Below are 20,150 nucleotides of genomic sequence, written 5' to 3' on the forward strand. Positions count from 1 at the left end.
AAGATGGGGGCCTGCGTCCTTGCTTGGATTTTCGCGAATTAAATCGGATAACCATCCGAGACCCATACCCTCTTCCTCTCATTCCTGACCTGTTTAATCAGATTGCGGGTGCTAGGTGGTTCTCCAAACTTGATCTTAGGGGGGCCTACAATCTGATTCGTATTAAGGAGGGGGATGAGTGGAAGACAGCGTTTAACACCCCTGAGGGGCATTATGAAAATCTAGTTATGCCTTTCGGTCTGACCAATGCTCCTGCCGTCTTTCAACATTTCGTTAATGACATTTTTAGTCATCTAATCGGCAGGTTTGTGGTAATATACCTAGATGATATTTTAATTTATTCGTCTGATCTGAAAACACATGAGGTGCATGTCAGACAAGTACTGCAGGTCCTACGGACGAATGAATTATATGCTAAGATTGAAAAATGTGTCTTCGCCGTTCAGGAAATACAATTCCTGGGTTATTTTTTATCTGCTTCAGGTTTCCGTATGGATCCTAGGAAGGTCCAGGCAATTTTAGATTGGGATCTTCCTGAGAACCTCAAAGCACTACAACAGTTCTTGGGCTTCGCGAATTTCTATAGGAAATTCATTAAAAATTATTCACTTATTGTAAAACCGCTTACTGACATGACTAGGAAGGGGTCTGATTTTTCTAAATGGTCTGACGCCGCTAAAGTTGCTTTTTCCTCTCTAAAAGAGAGGTTTACCTCAGCACCTGTACTAGTCCAACCTGATGTCTCTCAGCCTTTTATTGTTGAAGTCGATGCGTCAGAGGTGGGAGTGGGGGCGGTGCTGTCTCAGGGTCCGTCTCCTGGCAAATGGCGTCCTTGTGCTTTCTTTTCGAAAAAACTATCTGCAGCAGAAAAGAACTACGATATTGGCAATAGGGAACTATTAGCTATTAAACTTGCGTTTGAGGAGTGGCGTCACTTCTTAGAGGGGGCAGTCCACCCCGTCACTGTGATTACGGACCACAAAAATCTCCTGTACCTCGAATCAGCTAAGCGTCTCACCCCTAGACAGGCTAGGTGGTCGCTATTTTTTACCAGGTTTAACTTTGTGATTACCTATCGTCCTGGGGCAAAGAACACCAAGGCTGATGCACTATCTCGTTGTTTCCCTGGAGGGGGTAATGTGAGTGATCCGGTGCCCATTCTACAAAGAGGAGTGGTTGTCTCTGCGGTACACTCTGTTTTGGAGGGGAAGGTGTTAGAGGCCCAGGGGGACGCCCCGGTCTCTTGCCCCTCAGAGAAATTGTTTGTACCGTTGAACCTACGTTTCGAATTATTAAAGGAACATCATAATTCGGCACTTGCTGGGCACCCGGGTAGTAAAGCAACCTTGGAGCTATTGTCTCGTCGTTTTTGGTGGCCAAGGTTGCGTCAGGATGTATTGGATTTTGTGTCTTCTTGTTCTACCTGTGTGCGCGCAAAAGTTTCACATACACGTCCTGCAGGGTCTCTATTACCACTCGTCATTCCCAATAGACCGTGGACACATCTCTCAATGGATTTTATCACTGACTTACCTTTGTCTGCGGATAAAACAGTTATTTTGGTAGTAGTGGACAGGTTTAGCAAAATGGTACACTTCATTGCGTTACCCGCACTACCTAATGCTAAGACTCTTGCTCAGGTATTCGTCAGTGAAATCGTGAAGCTTCACGGGGTCCCCTCCGATGTTGTTTCGGATCGGGGTACCCAGTTTATTTCTAAATTTTGGAAAGCTTTTTGTTCCCGTTTGGGGGTACACTTGTCCTTTTCCTCAGCTTTCCATCCTCAGTCGAATGGACAGACTGAGCGTACCAACCAAAACTTTGAGACATATCTAAGATGTTTTGTGTCTGAAAACCAAGAGTTGTGGTCATCATATTTACCGTTAGATGAGTTTGCCATAAATAATCGTCGTCAGGAATCCACTGGCAAGTCACCATTTCTTGGTGCATATGGTTTTCATCCCCAATTCTGTACTTTCAAAGAGGGGGGGTCTTCTGGGGTTCCCGAAGAGGAACGTTTTTCGTCATCTCTTTCATCGGTATGGCAGAAGGTGCAAGCTAACTTGAAAAATATGGGAGGTAAATACAAATGCATGGCTGATAAGAGACGGTCGCCAGGTCCGGACCTAGGAGTGAATGACTATGTGTGGTTGTCTACTAGGAATATTAAATTGAAGGTTCCCTCTTGGAAACTGGGTCCTAGGTTTATTGGCCCTTACAAAATTGTAGCCATCATCAACCCCGTGGCTTTTCGCCTGGAGTTACCTCAGACTTTTAAAATTCATAATGTTTTTCATAAGTCGTTACTCAAAAAATATGTTCCACCTCTAGAACGATCACCGCTGCCACCCCCTCCTGTTGTCGTGGATGGTAATCTAGAATTTCAGATATCCAAAATTGTTAATTCTCGTCGGGTCCACCGCTCTCTTCAATATCTGGTGCATTGGAGAGGTTACGGTCCCGAGGAAAGAATGTGGGTTCCTGCGTCTGAGGTAAACGCCGACAGGTTAGTTCGGGTTTTTCATGCCTCTCATCCTGAGAGACCTGGTCCTGAGTGTCCGGAGGCCCCTCGTAGAGAGGGGGGTACTGTCACGAGGGTATCGAGAACCACGCCTGACTCCGTTATACCCGGGGTCAGGAAGTCGCAGCGGTTGGCTGCACGCTCTATTTAAGATAGGGCTGTTTTCCTTATGGTAGCTTTCTGAGTTTGCTTTGCAAACCCTTTTGGCTCACTCAGGGATCCGTAGCTCCTTCTCCTCAGCTGTTCCTTGTCCAGCACTCCCAAACCTCCTTATATTCCCCTCTCACATTTCTCTGGTTGCCAGAGATAGAGCTTCCTGCCTGGACATCTATCCTGACCCACTGGAGCTGTGTTGCTGCGTTCTCTGACTGTTGATTCAGAACGCTACCCTCCGGATCCCTGTTGGACCTTTGTGGACTGCTGTGGTCGTCCACCTGGGTGTTTGTGTTTGTCTGTATTTGTCTGTCCTCTCCCTGGTGTTTCCCTCTTAGTGCAGTGGTGCGGACTAGCGATCCCACCGGCCCGTTCACTATCTAGGGCTCATTTCAGGGAAAGCCAGGGTTTAGGCACGTGATCGCCGCACGGGTGAGGAACCCGTCTAGGGACGTCAGGGCAGTCAGGTGCCAGCCGCAAGGTGAGTTAGGGGTCACCACCTTTCCCTCTCCCTTGGGCAGGGCTTTCCCTGTTTTCCTCCTTGTGCGTGACACCGGTCATCACAAATGGTCAAGAATTACTCCTGACCATTGTGCACATCTGATCTGCAACTACAGGAAACGCTTGGTTGAAGTTATTGCTCCCAAAGGAGGTTCAACCAGTTATTAAATCCAAGGGTTCACATACTTTTTCCACCTGCGCTGTGAATGTTTACATGGTGTGTTCAATAAAAACATGCTAACATTTAATTCTTTGTGTGTTATTAGTTTAAGCAGACTGTGATTGTTTATTGTTGACTTAGATGAAGATCAGATCACATTTTATGACCAATTTGTGCAGAAATCCATATCGATCCAAAGGGTTCACATACTTTTTCTTGCAACTGTATATATATATATATATACACACACATATATATATATATATATATATATATATATATATATATAAAAGCATTGTCATGTGTACCTTTATTTCTTACTTTAGCACTTGTGGTAACGTGGCACATAAAAACCTGCACACTTCACAGCTGCTTATTCATAACAGTCTTCAGAAATATATCTAATTCACTTTCTTTCTACCTGTGGATATATTGTTCTTTTAATGTTCTCTTTTACGTAAACCAGTTGTGTTCCCGTGCTAACACAATCTAGAAAATGATCTGCCATGGTGTTAAGGTGTAGGGGGTGTAACAACTATTGTTACTTACATAATGAAGTTTTTACATAAAATGTGACTCACCACAGCTTCCCTGGCCCTATAGTCTTCCTACAGTGAATTAAATTATTTTTTGAATAATACAAATGGATCCGTTATTAACGGATACAAGTGTTTGCATTATTAGTGCGGATCTGTCTTTGCAGATACAAGACGGATCCGCACAAAACGCGAGTGTAAAAGTCGCCTAAGCTAATATGTAGTCAGGTTTTATTGAGAAGGTTGCAAAAATAAAATAAAACAGCAAAAGAGATCCTGTCCTACCCAGCCCTTACTGTACAGATATGACATCCCTCGCTAACAGCTGGAGAGCTTCTCCCTAACAACTTACAAACCCCCCACTTCCAGCAACCTTTTTACTCGCACTTGCCTGTCTCACAGCGAGGCTTGCTGTCCCCAGGCAGAGATAGCTGCTAGCTCTGTTAAGTATCCTCCCTCTGCGTTAAGGTCTCTTTCACACGGCAGTATGTATTTTTCAGTATTTGACAGTCCGTTTTTCACAGATCCGTTGTTCCTTTTTTGGTTTCTGTTCCATTTCCATTCCATATTTCCACAAAAACATATCCTTATGGTTTCCGTATGCGAGCCGTTTTTTTGCGGATCGGAAACATAAAATTTGTAATCATTACTGTAATGTACTTTAATGTTTGTAAACAGTAAACACGTGGGCAAAGTGGGCATGGATCCGCAAAGTACGGATGTGTTCCGTATGCATTCCGTATTTATTTCAGACCCATTGACTTGAATGGAGCAATGGAACGTTATTTGCGGACAATAATAGGTTCTATCTTTTAGCGGAACGGATATATGGAAATACGGAAACGGAATGCACACGGAATACATTCCGTTTTATTTTGCGGAACCATTGAAATTAATGGTTCTGCATATGGACCGCAAATGGAAACCGCAAAAACGGAACGGAAACAGAAAAAATATATGTTTGTGTGAAAGAGGCCGTAACTAATTGCCTACTACTTCACATAAGAGAGAGATCTTGGAGAAATATACCGCCCCGCCACAACCAATCATGCCTTAGTGTCACATTGGAAATAGAGAACACAAAAGGCAGCTGTTGGTGTTAGGCTGCATTCACATGACAGTGAAAAAAAAAAGTCAGTTTTTCATGACCATTCTGCATCAATTGTCTGGCAGTGTATCCTTTTTTAATGACCTTTTCGCATCCATTTTACATTAGTTTTTAATAGATACTTGTTTTGTTTTACATCCCCTGAAGTGCCATCAGTATATTTTATGCCCCCCACAGTGCCCCCATAATGCTCCAGTATGTATAATGGCCCCATAGTGCCCCCGATATGAATAATTGCCTACTTAGTGCCCGCTCAGTATAAATAATGGCCCTTTAGTGCCCCTCATTTTATATATATATATATATATATATATATATCTTTGTGCCTCCAGTATATATAATCATCAGCCCTGTTAGTGTCGACAGATCCATTAAAAAAAAATAAAATAAAAAAATAAAATACTCACCTCATTCATTTGCACGTGAACACTCACTCCTCACTGTGCTCCCAGAGTGATGATGTCATCTCATGTGACGTCACCATGATTGGACCACCATGTCCTAAAGCCTGGTGCTTGCAGTAAGAAGCAAATGTCCCTGTGCGGACAAATGCATAAAGTGGGTATTTTATTTTTATTTTTTTAACCCCTGAATGACTTTTGGTGTACTCGTTCTTAATGTCCATTAGGTGGGTGCACTCTTGCCTAAACGGCCATTAAAAGATGGTCCCATTAATTTCAATGTCTAGTTGTAAAAATGGGCCAAAAAATATGTTTTGACCACGGCTATTCACTACCGTGAGAAAAAAATCAATATGTGAATGGCCTCATTACCTTCAATTGGTTCTAAAAACAGCCGTGTGGTGTCAATTACAAAAGTTTTTTTTTTATTGAGTACATATAGCCTTAGCAAGCAGGCTGCTCTTATCACGTATACCTGCTTGGATCTTAATTTTTTTTTAAAAGAAAGAAGATTTTATTTGGTGAGTGCTGCAATCTTTTGTACTTTTCTACACCACATACAGTGTTATTCTGATTGGTTATGAAGATTATTTATTGGTTGGAGTGCAATATGTTGTTATTTTTCATCTAGTATCCACACACTAGAGTGTTATACAGTATATGGATTTTCGTGACACATAATGAAATAATTATCCTAATAATAATGTACATTTTTCCCAGGACTACTACAAAAGGACCAGCAACATTTCTTCCCCAACACACCCTCCACAATAGATACTGTTGGCTCATTCTTCTGTGATCTATTACTTTTGAAGTCTAAATGTGTTCTCAGCAGCCATTTATCCCGGATAATCTGCTGCGTTAGGATTTTCTGTGCTCGGTCATAAGATTAAGGCGTCATATTTTAACATTCTTAAGGAACAGCAGCTCACTGTCTCAGTACAATTACTATATTATTACCCTATTATGCTTTTCTTACATCTTTGATCTGTAGTTAGATTTTCATCTATTATTTAAAGCTTTGGTAGGAAAAGTCATGCAACTGTAAGCTATAGCACAATACTCTTTAAATCCTTTCAATGTACTGAACCACATGTGCAAATTTCAATGAACAAAATCATGGCACCTTGGATTATTCATTAGGTTTTTACACGGGGCAGGATAGTCATGTATAAATTCTTCTATTTTTAATATAATGTTGCAATCTTAACCTCATCCCCTGTATGAATTTTGCACCTTAATGACCAAGAAATGTTTTAACATTTTTTTGATTATCGCAAAAGCTATATCCTTTTTTATTTTTTTCAGTTGATTTAGCCATATGAGAGCTTATTTTTTGCGGGACAAGTTGTAATTTTTAATGACACCATTTTGGGATAAATGTAATCATCGATTATCTTTTAGTAACACTTTTTGGGGAGGAATGGAGCAATATCACATTGCCTTTTTACATAGTACATTTTGCAACATTCACTTTGCAGTATAAATAACATGATAACTTTACTCTCTGGATCAGTACGCTTAAAGCAGTTCCAAATACATACAGGTTTATTCTAAGTTTTACCATATTTGCACAATAAAACCACTTTTTTAAATAAAAAAAGAAAATGTTTTTGCATTGCTGCATCCCAAGACTTATAACTTTTTTATTTTTCTTTCTATGGATCTATATGATCTTTCTACGGATCTCAAAGGGGAAGTCACTAAAAACGCCCCAGATAGCGTTCCTATCAGAAGGCCTCCGATTCATTCTAGAAAACAACTTTTTCATATACGACAATAACACCTATCACCAACGGGCCGGGACCAAGATGGGGACGTGGGTAGCACACATATGGGGGCACCAGATATATAGAAACAATGTCATTTATTACAGAAGATACATAGATGATCTGTTTATTATCTGGAATGGTGATGAAAAATCTGCCCTTGATTTCTGCAGCAGCCTCAACCTCACCACCTGGGCCATTACTTTCACACCAGAATTCAGCAGAGAAGCAATAGAATTTCTGGATATTATCATTACCAACCAGAACAATAAACTAATCACAAAAACCTTCTTCAAAACAGTAGACACGAATAGCTACATTTAATATTCAAGCTTAATAACAAAAAATGGCTTAAAATACACCCGCTACAGCCAATACAAACGTATAAGACGTAATTGCACCAACGATACAGACTTTACATACAATCCAAGATACCGGAAAAGAGATTAAAAGAGAAACAATACCCCGAGAAGATTATACATAATACATACAAAAAAAGCCAGAAACTAACCCAAGCAGAATGTCTCAAACCAAGTACAAAAGAACCCACTATGGATACCCTACAATTTATCACACAGTACAGTGCATCAAATTCTACCATTTTACAGATCTTAAGAAAACATTGGCATATCCTATTACAAGACCCATACCTCAGAAAGTATCTCCGAAATAAACCCAAAATCACATATAGACGGGCCCCTACTATCCGAAACTTACTAGCACCGAGCAAACTGAGACACCAATTCAAAAGACACACTCCCACAAATACAAACAAAGGACACGCCCCCCAAAATACCAATAAACCTGGCAGCTACAAATGTAATACCCCACACTGTCTCTGTTTCAAAACAATCACTCACAAAAAAATATCTTTCTCTTCAACTGAAACAAAACCTCCTTCAAAATCAAAACACCATTTGACATGCCAATCCTCATATATGATTTATATGATTGAATGCCAATGTGGTTTACAATATATAGGATGCACAACCCAATCATTGCACTGCTGTCTAAATCAACACCGCCATAACATACAGAAATTGTATGCCAAGCATAGCCTAGCCAAACACTGCTCCAATACCCCAGAAAAAGAAGAACATTCGATACAAATTACCCCAATAGACTTTATACCTCCCAATCCATACAATAGATTTGACCTTCTCCAAAAACGAGAATTATACTGAATTTACCAATTAAACACCCTCACTCCCCACGGCCTCAATTAAATACATGAAATGATAATGATTATGAAACCACAGTTATACACACACCAACAAATATTGTCTAAATACACCTCACACCCGGCAACCACAGCTATATACTCATACCATCAAACATTGTCTGAATACACTCCGCTATGCCTCCAAAAGTATTAGATATTTGAACATCAATGATATTGTTGCACTAATTTCTTTGGAGCAAGTCCTACCTTTCTGCAACATTATAGATGCTTCGCCCCCCCCCCCCCCCCTTCCCTTTCCTTCCCTCGGTCCTTCATACATCCCTCCCTGTTTCTGTTTATTATTCTTTGATTTGATTTTTCCCATTTGATTGTACTGTATCAGATGTATTCTTATATTGGCGCCCTTGCAGGGCAAGCAGCGAGTGTACGTCCTAACTGTTGTAAAACCAATAAAAATAATTTTAAAACAAACAAAAGTATTAGATATACACTATATATATAGCAGCCAGCATGCTTGAGAAAGGCTCTGTGTTTTGAGCCGAAACGTCGCCTCACTGTGCCACTGTGGTTGAATAAATTTCTACCTTTTTCTACTGGATGTGCTGTCCGTTTACATCTATATTTTCATGGGTAAGCAGTGACAACCCTGGACATAGCACCCGCTACGCCTTTTTGTGAATTGGTGCTGCCACACTTTTCCTTATCATATATATATATATATATATATATATATATATACAGAATGGATAAAAACATCGACAAATACTACCAAAAATATCATGAAAGTATATCCCAAACAAACCCATACAGACGGGCCCCTACTATCCGAATCTTACTAGCACTGAGCAAACCGAAACACCACTTGAAAGGACACTCTCCCACAAATACAAACTAAGGACACGCCCCCCAAAATACCACTAAACCTGGCAGCTACAAATGTAATACCCCACACTGCCTCTGTTGCAAAACCATCACTCACAAAAAATATCTTTCTCTTCAAACTGAAACAAAACCTCCTTCAACATCAAACACCATTTCACATTCCAATCCCCATATGTGATAACCATCCTCCTTTACCCACCCTTTGACCCGCTACAACCGCCCATCCATTGAAACATACTGTATCAGCTTGCATCTATACCCGTACCGCTTATTACCTAACAAAAACCAGAATCCCACATTGTTTAAACTGAGAACGCATCCTACAATGCGCTATATCTTTCTCCCCCACGTGTACTAGGGTGTCGATCCATGCGATCTCCCCTAAGAAGCGAGAGCTTCCCTATGAGTGTCACGAAAATAAAGAACTATGTTGCTATATACGCTTGCCCCTCTGGCCGTGCACCTCCCCCAGCATGGGCTCACAATGGAGCACATCACTATTTGTGCCATTGAAGAACGAGATACACTGGAGGACGATGCTTCCCCCCGGCGTGAACTACGTACAGAGTGTGCCCACTCCAGTGCATGCTGGAGAACGATGTGGACCAGTCCTTCGGATCCATCCTTGCCGGCACTCTCCAGCTCCCCCGGCGAGTTCTCCCAGCACACAGAGATGAAGCGATATCCTTGCTCCCTTGCAACAGATATGGGAACGAAGAGAGAACACAAATATAGACACATTTTAAACGATTTGTATGCCCTGTTCTGCACATGTCCAAATGTAGACTCAGATGTTTATTTATTCATATTCTCCCTTCTTTGCGACGGGGATTAGAACGAGGAGAGAACAAAAATGTGGACACATGTTGAGCTATCTGTATACCCTGTTGTGCACTTTGTCCAAATGTATGTTTAGATATTTATTCATTTATGCTAATCCCTAATGACATCACAATGTAATTTCCCCCTGAGATGTTTAATCATTTATTCTAAACCCTAATCATGATGTCATTTCTCCTTGCACGCCCATATCCCTCCCCCATGGCCTAAAGGGGTTATCTCTTGACTAATGTAAAAAATCAGACATCATACGGTACATGACAATCTCTACTCATTGCTCTGCTAGATTTATATCAAGCTGACAGCTCAAGGGGGTGTCTTTCTGCTGCAGCTAAGGGAAGGTGTCCATGCTCTCCCTATCACAGCTCAGGAGGCAGTAGAATGATGAAACTGATCATGTACGGCCATCTTAGGCTACTTTCACACTAGCGTTCGGGTTTCCGTTCGTGAGCTCCGTTTGAAGGAGCTCACGAGCGGACCCGAACGCAGCCGTCCAGCCCTGATGCAGTCTGAATGGAGGCGGATCCGCTCAGACTGCATCAGTCTGGCGGCGTTCAGCCTCCGCTCCGCTCGCCTCCGCACGGACAGGCGGACAGCTGAACGCTGCTTGCAGCGTTCGGGTGTCCGCCTGGCCGTGCGGAGGCGTGCGGATCCGTCCAGACTTTCAATGTAAGTCAATGGGGACGGATCCGTTTGAAGATGCCACAATGTGGCTCAATCTTCAAGCGGATCCGTCCCCCATTGACTTTACATTGAAAGTCTGGACGGATCCGTACTAGGCTATTTTCACACTTAGCTGTTCTATGCTAAAAATAATGCAGACGGATCCGTTCTGAACGGAGCCTCCATCTGCATTATTATGAGCGGATCCGTTCAGAACGGATCCGCCCGAACGCTAGTGTGAAAGTAGCCTTAGTGAGCAGGATAAAGATAAACAAACAAACAGCAGGTGGTGTTATACAGATACATTTTACTGAATAACTCAATGGCTATGGCAAATATTCAATTACATTCAATTACAAAATAAGTCAGCTCCAAGTGCTGGTTTGAAATCTGTAAAATATTGGGGGACCAATTAAAAATATTTTTAATACAGAAATGTTGGCCTACTGGAAAATATGTACGGAATATGAACTTAGTACTTGGTCAGGGCTTCTTTTGCATGAATTACTGCATCAATGCGATGTGGCAATCAGCCTGCTGGCACTGCTGATGTGTTATGGAAACACAAGTTGCTTTTATAGCGGCCTTCAGCTCGTCTGTATTGTTGGCTCTGGGGTCTCTCATCTTCATCTTGACAATACCCCATACATTCTCTATGGGATTTAGGTCAGGCGAGTTTGTTGGCCAATCAAGCACATGATACCATAGTTATTAAACCAGGTATTGGTACTTTTGGCACTTTGGGCAGGTGCCAAGTCCTTCAAGAAAATGAACTCACCATCTCCATAAAACTTGTCAGCAGAGGGAAGCATGAAGTGCTGTAAAGTTTCCTGGTAGATTGCAGCTCTGACTTTTGGACTTGATCTAACAAAGTGGACTAACACCAGCAGATGACATGGCTCCACAAATCATCACTGACTGTAGAAACTTCACAGTGTACCCCAAGCAACTTAGATTGTGTGCCTCTCCACTCTTCCTCCAGACTCTGAGACTTTGATTTCCAAATTAAATTCAAAATTTACTTTCACCTAAAAACAAGACTTTGGACCATTAAGCAACAGTCCAGTCCTTTTTTTACTTAGCTGAGGTAAGACACTTCTCACGTTATCTCTGGGTCATGAGTGTCTTGACACAAAGAATGCTACAGTTGTATCCCATTTTCTGGATATGCAAGTGTGGTGGCTTTTGAAGCACTGATTTTAGTTGCAGTCTAATCCTTGTGAATCGCCTCCAAATTCTTAAATGGCCTTTTCCTGAGAATACATTCAAAGCTGCAGTTATCCCTCTTGCTTGTTTGGATACAGCACTCTGTGAGCAGCCAGCTTCTTTAGCAGTGACCTTTTCTGGCATACCCTCCTTGTAGAGGGTGTCAGTGACTGTCTTCTGGACAACCGTCAAGTCAACAGTCTTACCCATAATTGTATAGCCTACTGAACCAGACTGAGGGACTATTTAAACGCTTAGTATAACACCATGAGTCTACAATATTGAACTTTTTCACAATATTTTAATTTTCTGAGATGACTAACTTTTGGGTTTTCATTATCTGTAAGCCATAAACAATAACATTAGGGATTGGACATAACTATTAGATTGGTGGGGGTCCTACCACTAGCAAGCCCGTCTGATCACGAGAACGGAGGCCCTATACCCCCTGCAGCCCCCTGATTTAAACAGAGTGGGCGGTTGGACATGCGTGCTGCCACTCCATTCATTTCTGTGGGAGGTCTGGAGATAGCCGAATACAGCGCTCAGCTATCCCCGGAATTCCCATTGAAACTGATGAATCTGCCATGTGCATGCCTACCGGCCACTCCGCTTACTTCTGGGGGGTTGAGGGCCTCCGTTCTTGTGATCGGTGGGGGTCCCGGTGGTAGGGCCCCCACTGATCTAATAGTTATCCCCTATCCTTTAAGGGGTTGTCCGCTTTTTTCTATTGATGACCTATCCTCAGGATAGGTTATCAATATTATATTGTTGGATTTCCGACTTGTGGCAGTCCCGCCGATCAGCTGTTTGAAGAGAAAGCAGCACTCGTACGAGCACTTCCTTCTCTTCTTTGTTTACCTGCTTGCCATTGCAAACGCAGTGGTGAGCACTGTAATCACAACTTTGTCCATCCCCACTCACTTCTATGGGACGGCTCTGTCCTATTCACTCAAACAGACAGGAGCTGTCCCATTGAAGTGAATAGGGATGCCAAAGTTTTAATTATACCTGCCCTGTAGTTGTGAGGGTGAGCAGGTAAACAGAGAAGAGAAGCCAGCGTTTGAGTGCTACTTTCTCTTCAAACAGCTGATTGTCTGGGAGTCGGACCCCCGACAATCAGATTTTGATTACCTAACCTGAGGATAGAACATTAATAGAAAACACCGGACACCCCCTTTAATGTAACTGTAATAATTTGAGATGTATCATCATTGATTCTTTATTGGGAAATTGTTACACTGATATATTGCCAGATGCAATCAATCAAAAAAATATACCTTTTGATCTATATGTGCGTCACCTACATCAAATATATAACCTTCAAAACAGAGTATGTCCACACAGACATAGGCAAAAACACTTTGTCAATCAATATAGAGACCTATGCATATAGGCTTGTTGAAATATATCCCATATAAAGGGTTACATGTTGCTATACTGTACTTTATATATATATATATATATATATATATATATATACACACACACATACACATACTGTAAAACCTCTTGGTTGCTGGTGCACTTGGGTGCATGTTTCATTTTGTTTGTTATCTGGGTGTACCCTATCACAGAGTGATTATCTCTTGAATTCTCATATAATTATTGGAATTTCAGAAATTATCATCACATGCAATAGCGTGCAGCGATCAAATGCCAAACAAATCTTCCTGTCTGATAGGACCCTAATACAGTACATTCCCTACTAGTTATCTTTTGTGTTTATACAGCCCTACAGTAAAACAATTGACATATGGACATTAAATGTTTCACTCACATGCCACAGAGTGTTTAGCTACTTATCCTGCTGTCTGTCTGCTAGCACTAAGCTGCATTTATGTCAGTTTTTGTCTGGACGCAGGATCTGTGGCTATCTAAGCCTTGCTAGCTGCCTCTTTTGGGTGGAGGATAACGTGCACAGGTTTTGCATATGGCTTTATACATTTTGTAATTACTCCCCCCTCCAGTGCCATGCTGGAATTATGGGGCAGCTTTATTAGTTTCAAAGTTAAAATAAGGTGAAACACATGCTACGATTTATTGTAGATTAAAGGATTCAGGGCCTGATCAGGAAACTCTTGAGGATCACATCTGGCATAGATTGAGATATATTGATTGGTTCCAGACTGCTTCTTTGTGATACCCCATGGCACAAAGCAGACACCAGCCTCCATGCAACTAATTATCCGAGTTGAAAGATTTTAGTTTCTATTACTTTGAATTAGAAGGTTTCTTTTTCCGGTCATTTTTCATTTCATTTCATGAAAAGCTTGATCAAAAAGAAAAGATATTTGACATGGTTATATATAACTATCCCTATTTTAATATGGGCTAATATAATATAATTATGATATACTACACTTACTATAGTTGTGTTGTAAAACATACACTACTCACAAAAACTTAGGGATATTTGGCTTTCAGTAGAAATGTATGGAAAACATAAAAAGTTCACGCTACAGTGATATTAGATCATAAAAGTAGGGCTTTTAAGTAGAAGCATGCTATGGTGATTTCCTCATCTCAAACAATTTATTGAAACAAAAGCCAACAACAGTGGTGGATATACCCCCACAAAATGTCAATGTCTCAATAAATTCTCTTGTGGCCTTCACAAGTTGACTTATTGTGGCATAGCATCCCATTCTTCTTGAAGGGCGGCCCCAGGTCATTGAAGTTCTGGGGTACAGAGTTACGAGCCTCTACACAGCAACTCAGCTGAGGCTTGATGAGCTAGCGCATTGTCGCCCATGAAGATGAAAGTAGGCCTGTGTTGTTCATGCAGAGGAATAATGGCTGGATTAATGATGTTTTTCAAGTAGTATAGGCTTGTCACTGTACCATTCACAAAGTGTAGGGCAGTTCTGTATTGTCTGGGCATACCTGCCCACACTGTAACACCATCACCGCTGGTGACAACAGTGGCTGATGCATAGCGCTCTCCTTGACATCCCAAAGGATGACTAAGCGGTCATCCTTTCTGCTTAGTGTGAATTGACTGTCATCAGTCAACAGCACTGAGACCCGCTGGTCCCTCATCCAGCGTAGATGCTCCCTGGCCCATGCAAGATGATGACACCTGTGGTCGGGTACCCTTGTAGGTTATCTAGCACACAGACCACACTGATGTAAACGGTTTTCAATAATCTGGCGTAACATTTGGGTGCCTCTCACTTCCTTTAATTGTGCCTGGATTTGTGTGGCATTCATCATCCGCAGGGCATTGTTCACAATGAAGCTGTCATTAATGAGGGATGTGGCCAAAGGACTCAAAAACAACATAGCTTGTTGTGCTACGCTGTTTCAGTAGGTCTCATGCACAGCACGGCTGGGAGGTGGTTGGGATTGTTTTTCATCTCTCCTTAGTAACAGCAAGATGAGACAACCCGTTGAATTAATGCTAGGCTCATCAGGTACTTATTAAACTGGTTGGCAGCAGAAAGTGCCCTCCTACATTCAACTGTATTGCAGTCCTAAGGATAGCGATACAGTTGAATACTGCTTCTGGGTCAGCAGTATTTTATGCTGCACTGTCATTTGAATACTGCTTCTAGGTCAGCAGTATTTTATGCTGCACTGTCATATTTGGTTCTGTTGGGGCTTTTTTTTTTTTGGTGCACTACAGTATTACTGGCCCCACCTACTTATCATGGCCCTGCTTTCTGTCAATTTAGCTCCGTCCACAACATCGGTCCATTTTTTGTTTTCTCTCCTGGGAACTGATGTCCAATACTTTACATGCAGCTCCACTGACCTGCGTGTCGGTGCTGCACTGGGAACATGGCTGCTGATGGAGGATCTCGTCCATCAACAGAGTAAAATCCACAGCGTACTTTTCCTCTGTATCTTCAGTCAGATGTGGAGTTACCCTCAAAGATCACCCATATGCTAAGTTGATCTTACCTAGCAAGCTCTTAGAAACCTTATTAAAGGATTTTGGTCATCAAAAAATCGTTATGTAGCTGGCTAACATTAGCGATGTGCTAATGTCAGCAGAACATAACTTTATGACTTATTAGTGCTAAATAATGACTTTTGTAATATGCTAATGAGCCTCTAGGTGCTAGTGGGGCGTTGCTGCAGCACCTTGAGGCTCCCTCCTCTCACCGTTTGGCACTCCCTTGTATCAGTGATTGACATCCTCTTTCTCCTCTGTGCCCGTAAAATCCTGCGCCTGCACCGCCCAGTTTAGAATTTGATGCAGGCTCAGTGAGGAGGCCGGCAGCAGGCGAGCGCCCTTCACTCACTGCGCCTGGCGCGGGATTTTACGGCACAGAGGAGAAAGAAGATGTCAATCACCGATACAAGGGCGTGCCAAACAGTGAGAGGACGGAGCCTCTAGGTGCTGCAGCAACGCCCCACTAGCACCTAGGGGCTCATTACCATATTACAAAAGTCATTATTTAGCGCTAACGGTGGCAGGCAGGGAGTTATAAGTCATACAGTTATGTTCTACTGACATTAGCACATCGCTACTGTCAGCCAACTAAGATATTATCTATTTCTGAGAAAGGCAGAATGTTGGACAGCTAGGTGACAATCTTTATATGAGTTTTAATACTTTCTTGCATACAATTGTACTGAAATGTAGTCAACTGTGATTTTCAATACAATGAGGTAACCATCTGTCATGGTCTTACCTTCTCACTGTTCTCCTTCGTTTGACATGTGCTGGCGGCCATCTTGGTTTCTGGGTTTCTTGTAGCCTCCCACCCTGCGGCTCCTCCTTCCCACTGGGAGGAGCTGGATGCCTAGCTCATATATATAGAAGGTCTGTGGCTTCAGTTCCTTGCTTGGTCCTCCTGTGTGCACATGCTTCAAAGACTGCTGCTGCTTCTGGTTCCTGATCCTGTCCTCGTCTGACTACCCCGTTGGTTCCCGATCCTGGCTTCGTCTGACTACCCCGTTGGTTCCTGATCCTGGCTACGTCTGACTACCCTCCTGGTTCCTGACCTCCGTCTACGCAAGACCCTGCTTCGGTTTAGCCATCCGTTTGGACTTTAGCTACGGCTTGATTTTCAATAAAGCCTTCTTATTCCACCTATCTCTGTTGTACGTCTGGTTCATGGTTCCATGACACCATCCTGACATATACAAGACAACCATGTGTCAGAAGGTTCCTTTTTGGGCATAGTTTGGCCTTTGAAGTCATGTTTATGTCCGAAGATCTACATTCTTTACATCTTTTTATTTTATGTTGGCAGTGGGTTCAGTAAATTCACCTTGTTATATTTGCATAACCAGCAACTCTTTACTTGAACATATTTGAACATATTACTGGTATCACCTCTCTGTGCTGATCTGCATAAGTGTATACATTTTTGTCTTCCCGCCAGAAGAATGGTTTGACATTTTGTGGCTATCAAAATGCCTTGGCTGTTTTTCTTGTGTAGCCCTAAATACTGACATTTAATAATATTGGGTGGAATTGGTGGAATGGCCATCTTCTTATCAGTGTACCAATGAAAGTTTTTTTATTGTTTTGTTCTACTTGGATGATTATTTTTCTAGATAATGCAGGCAGCATTTGCAGAAATGAAATATAATGTGGAAAACAGTAATAAAATCACTCGGATTTCATGAATAGCAAAAGGGCCAGCCTAAAAATCCTGTGATAGTGATTGATGGAGGAAATTGAATAGAGCTAGTTATAGCCTCTTCCTATAGGTGGCAGCACTTCAGCAGTTGCTTTTCCCTGCTTCCTTATTTTCCTTCAAGTGCAAAAAGTATAAGGCCCCTTGCAGACGAGCGTGAGCGGATTAGGTTCCGGATGCGTTGCAGATGCGCTTAGTGAAAAATGCGCAATTTCGCAAGCAAGTTAATTCAGTTTAGTATGCAATCACATTCAGTTGTTCAGTTTTTATCGTGCGGGTGCAATGCGGTTTAATGCGTTTTGCACACGTGTGATAAAAACTGAAGGTATACAAACAACATCTCTTAGCAACCATCCGTGAAAAACGCATCGAATCCGCGGATGAGATTTTCACGCAGCCCCATTCACGTCTATGCGTAGAATATAAAACATGCTGCAATTTTCACGCAATGCACAAGTGATGCGTGAAAACCAACGCTCACGTACACATTGAAATGAATGGGTCTGGATTCAGTGCAGTCGCAATGCGTGGTTTCTGGAGAGCAGGCAAATATTTTTATGGAACAGATCTCAACAGTATTGTGCAACAGATAACTTTCTTTCTTCTATTTGAGTGAGTATAGCTCATATCAGCATATTTCTTTCAGACCCCAGTTTGCAAATCATCCAAATGAACATTAGTTCTACTTTATTTTCATTTTGCAGAGAATTGGTATGTGTGACCTCTATATAGAGTTAGTTTTCTCCTGTTTAGTCTGTAGTTAATGGATAAAAGCCATGGAGCTTAAAAATACAGATCAAACACATTATTTTTGCCTTATAGTAATGATCCACCATCCAATCTCCTTGATACAGAGCATCCCCCTGGTATGATGATAATGGAAAAAAACGCATTACATGTGAGACTGGTATCACATTTTCCTACCTGTGTTTATTTAGCCTATTTCGTAAGGTCTGAAACATGCGGCCTACATATTGCAGACCACATGGGCATTCCAGCAAAAAAATGACGTTCTGGGACCCACAGCTTAAATGTTTTTTATAGAGATTCTCCAGTGGAGTTGCTACAAAAAGACGAGGAGATACTTATGGTGGCACAACAAAGGCACCTGGACAGATTGCATTTGTAGCTCCCTGTGGGTTGTGAGACTAGGCCACTCACAGTAGGTCTTAATTTTTCTGATAGAGTAGTCTACGTTGTAGTCTAAGTCTACTTGGTGCCAAAATATTCTTTAGAGTTTTGGCCCTCCTAAACGTAAGAAGTAAGTATACACAACATCATTTTTAGGATTCTTTATGTATTTATTTATGGGCGAACGCCTGCATGTGTATTCATCTATATATTTTTCATTTGTTTTTTTTTAGCCTTTTTATTCTGTGTCTATGATGTCCCTATCTATTATGGCACCTACAATTTATTCATGCAGCTTTAGCTTTGAAATATTTTATGTTTTTATGTATTTATTATAATTTTTTATATGCATCCTGTATGAATTTTTTTATATGCATCTTGTATGAATTTATTTATATGCATCTTGTATGACATTAATTTTTTTTTTTATTACATACATTCCCCTTGTTGAGGGCTGATTTAGCTTGTAGTCTATTTGCGACAACCCACCCATCTTTATATCCTAATTTTAATTCTCATCCCTTTTTTGTGACGTCCCCAGCTTCCAACTCTGGCGCCCGGACCTGGAGCATCATGTTGCTAGGAAGCCGGATGCATCGTATGATCACGTTGCGGTCATGTGACCGGGTTTGCGGTCATCCGGCCTCGGCGAGGTCATCGATGCTCCAGTATCAAAAGGGTGGCGCTCAAGTACCTTTTGGTAGCAGTACCTCTGTTTATAATAACATTAAATATATTTCATAACTTAAGGGCCCCCTGTGGCAATGTGTATCTGCCTTTGTCTAATAGTTTTTCAAACTGTCTCCAGTAACAAGTCTATGGGTTGTTTTTTGGAAACCGCCCACCTCCCCTTTGACCCTGATTGTTTGTGTATATATATATATATATATATATATATTGTGGTAATGTGAACAGTGCTGGAAGGTGTGTTGTCCCACTTCAGGTAACTCAGATGGGTGAGACAGATAAAATTGTGGCAGTAGTGGCAGTAGTCAGTAGTCTCAGCAAAGCATAGTTTGCTGAGATATTTTTGTATACATTTTCTGGGCTGGATTTTACTTGGACTGGTGGCTAGGCTTGGTAGAGGGAGTTGCCAGTCCACACCCTTCCAGTACGGGTTTTCTTTTCTACCCGAGGTGATCGCAGGTGAGGCCTGCTGTAATCAGGCTTGCATAAAGTGCCTCAGAGTCTGAGGAGGGAGAGCGAGACTGTTTTGTGAAGCAGAGGCTCTGTGTGGGGTTTCAGTCAGGAGGACTGAGGGGCCACAAGGCTTTGAATAGCCTGAGGTTTCGAGGTCCTAGCAACACCTGGAGAACGAGGGATGCACGCCCAACGTCTGGAGGACTACTGGGCCACACTCCCCCAAAAGGTACTGGAGTTGCCACAGCCTTGAGGCTGCAGTATTGCTGTTGGCTGAGGAAAGCCGCATATGTTGTCCATGTGTGAACTGAGCTCTACGAGTGAGGTAGGGACGTATTGTGTTTAGGTAGCGCCTAGAC

General features: G+C 41.9%; 1 protein-coding gene across 4 annotated transcripts in view; it reads left to right on the top strand.

The window, feature by feature from the left end:
• TIAM2 (TIAM Rac1 associated GEF 2) overlaps positions 1–20,150 on the top strand; it is a 441,154-nt gene that overhangs the window by 233,532 nt on the left and 187,472 nt on the right. The gene's annotated exons all lie outside the window — the stretch shown is intronic.

Source organism: Bufo gargarizans, chromosome 4, assembly GCF_014858855.1.
Source record: "Bufo gargarizans isolate SCDJY-AF-19 chromosome 4, ASM1485885v1, whole genome shotgun sequence".
Taxonomy (NCBI): domain Eukaryota; kingdom Metazoa; phylum Chordata; class Amphibia; order Anura; family Bufonidae; genus Bufo; species Bufo gargarizans.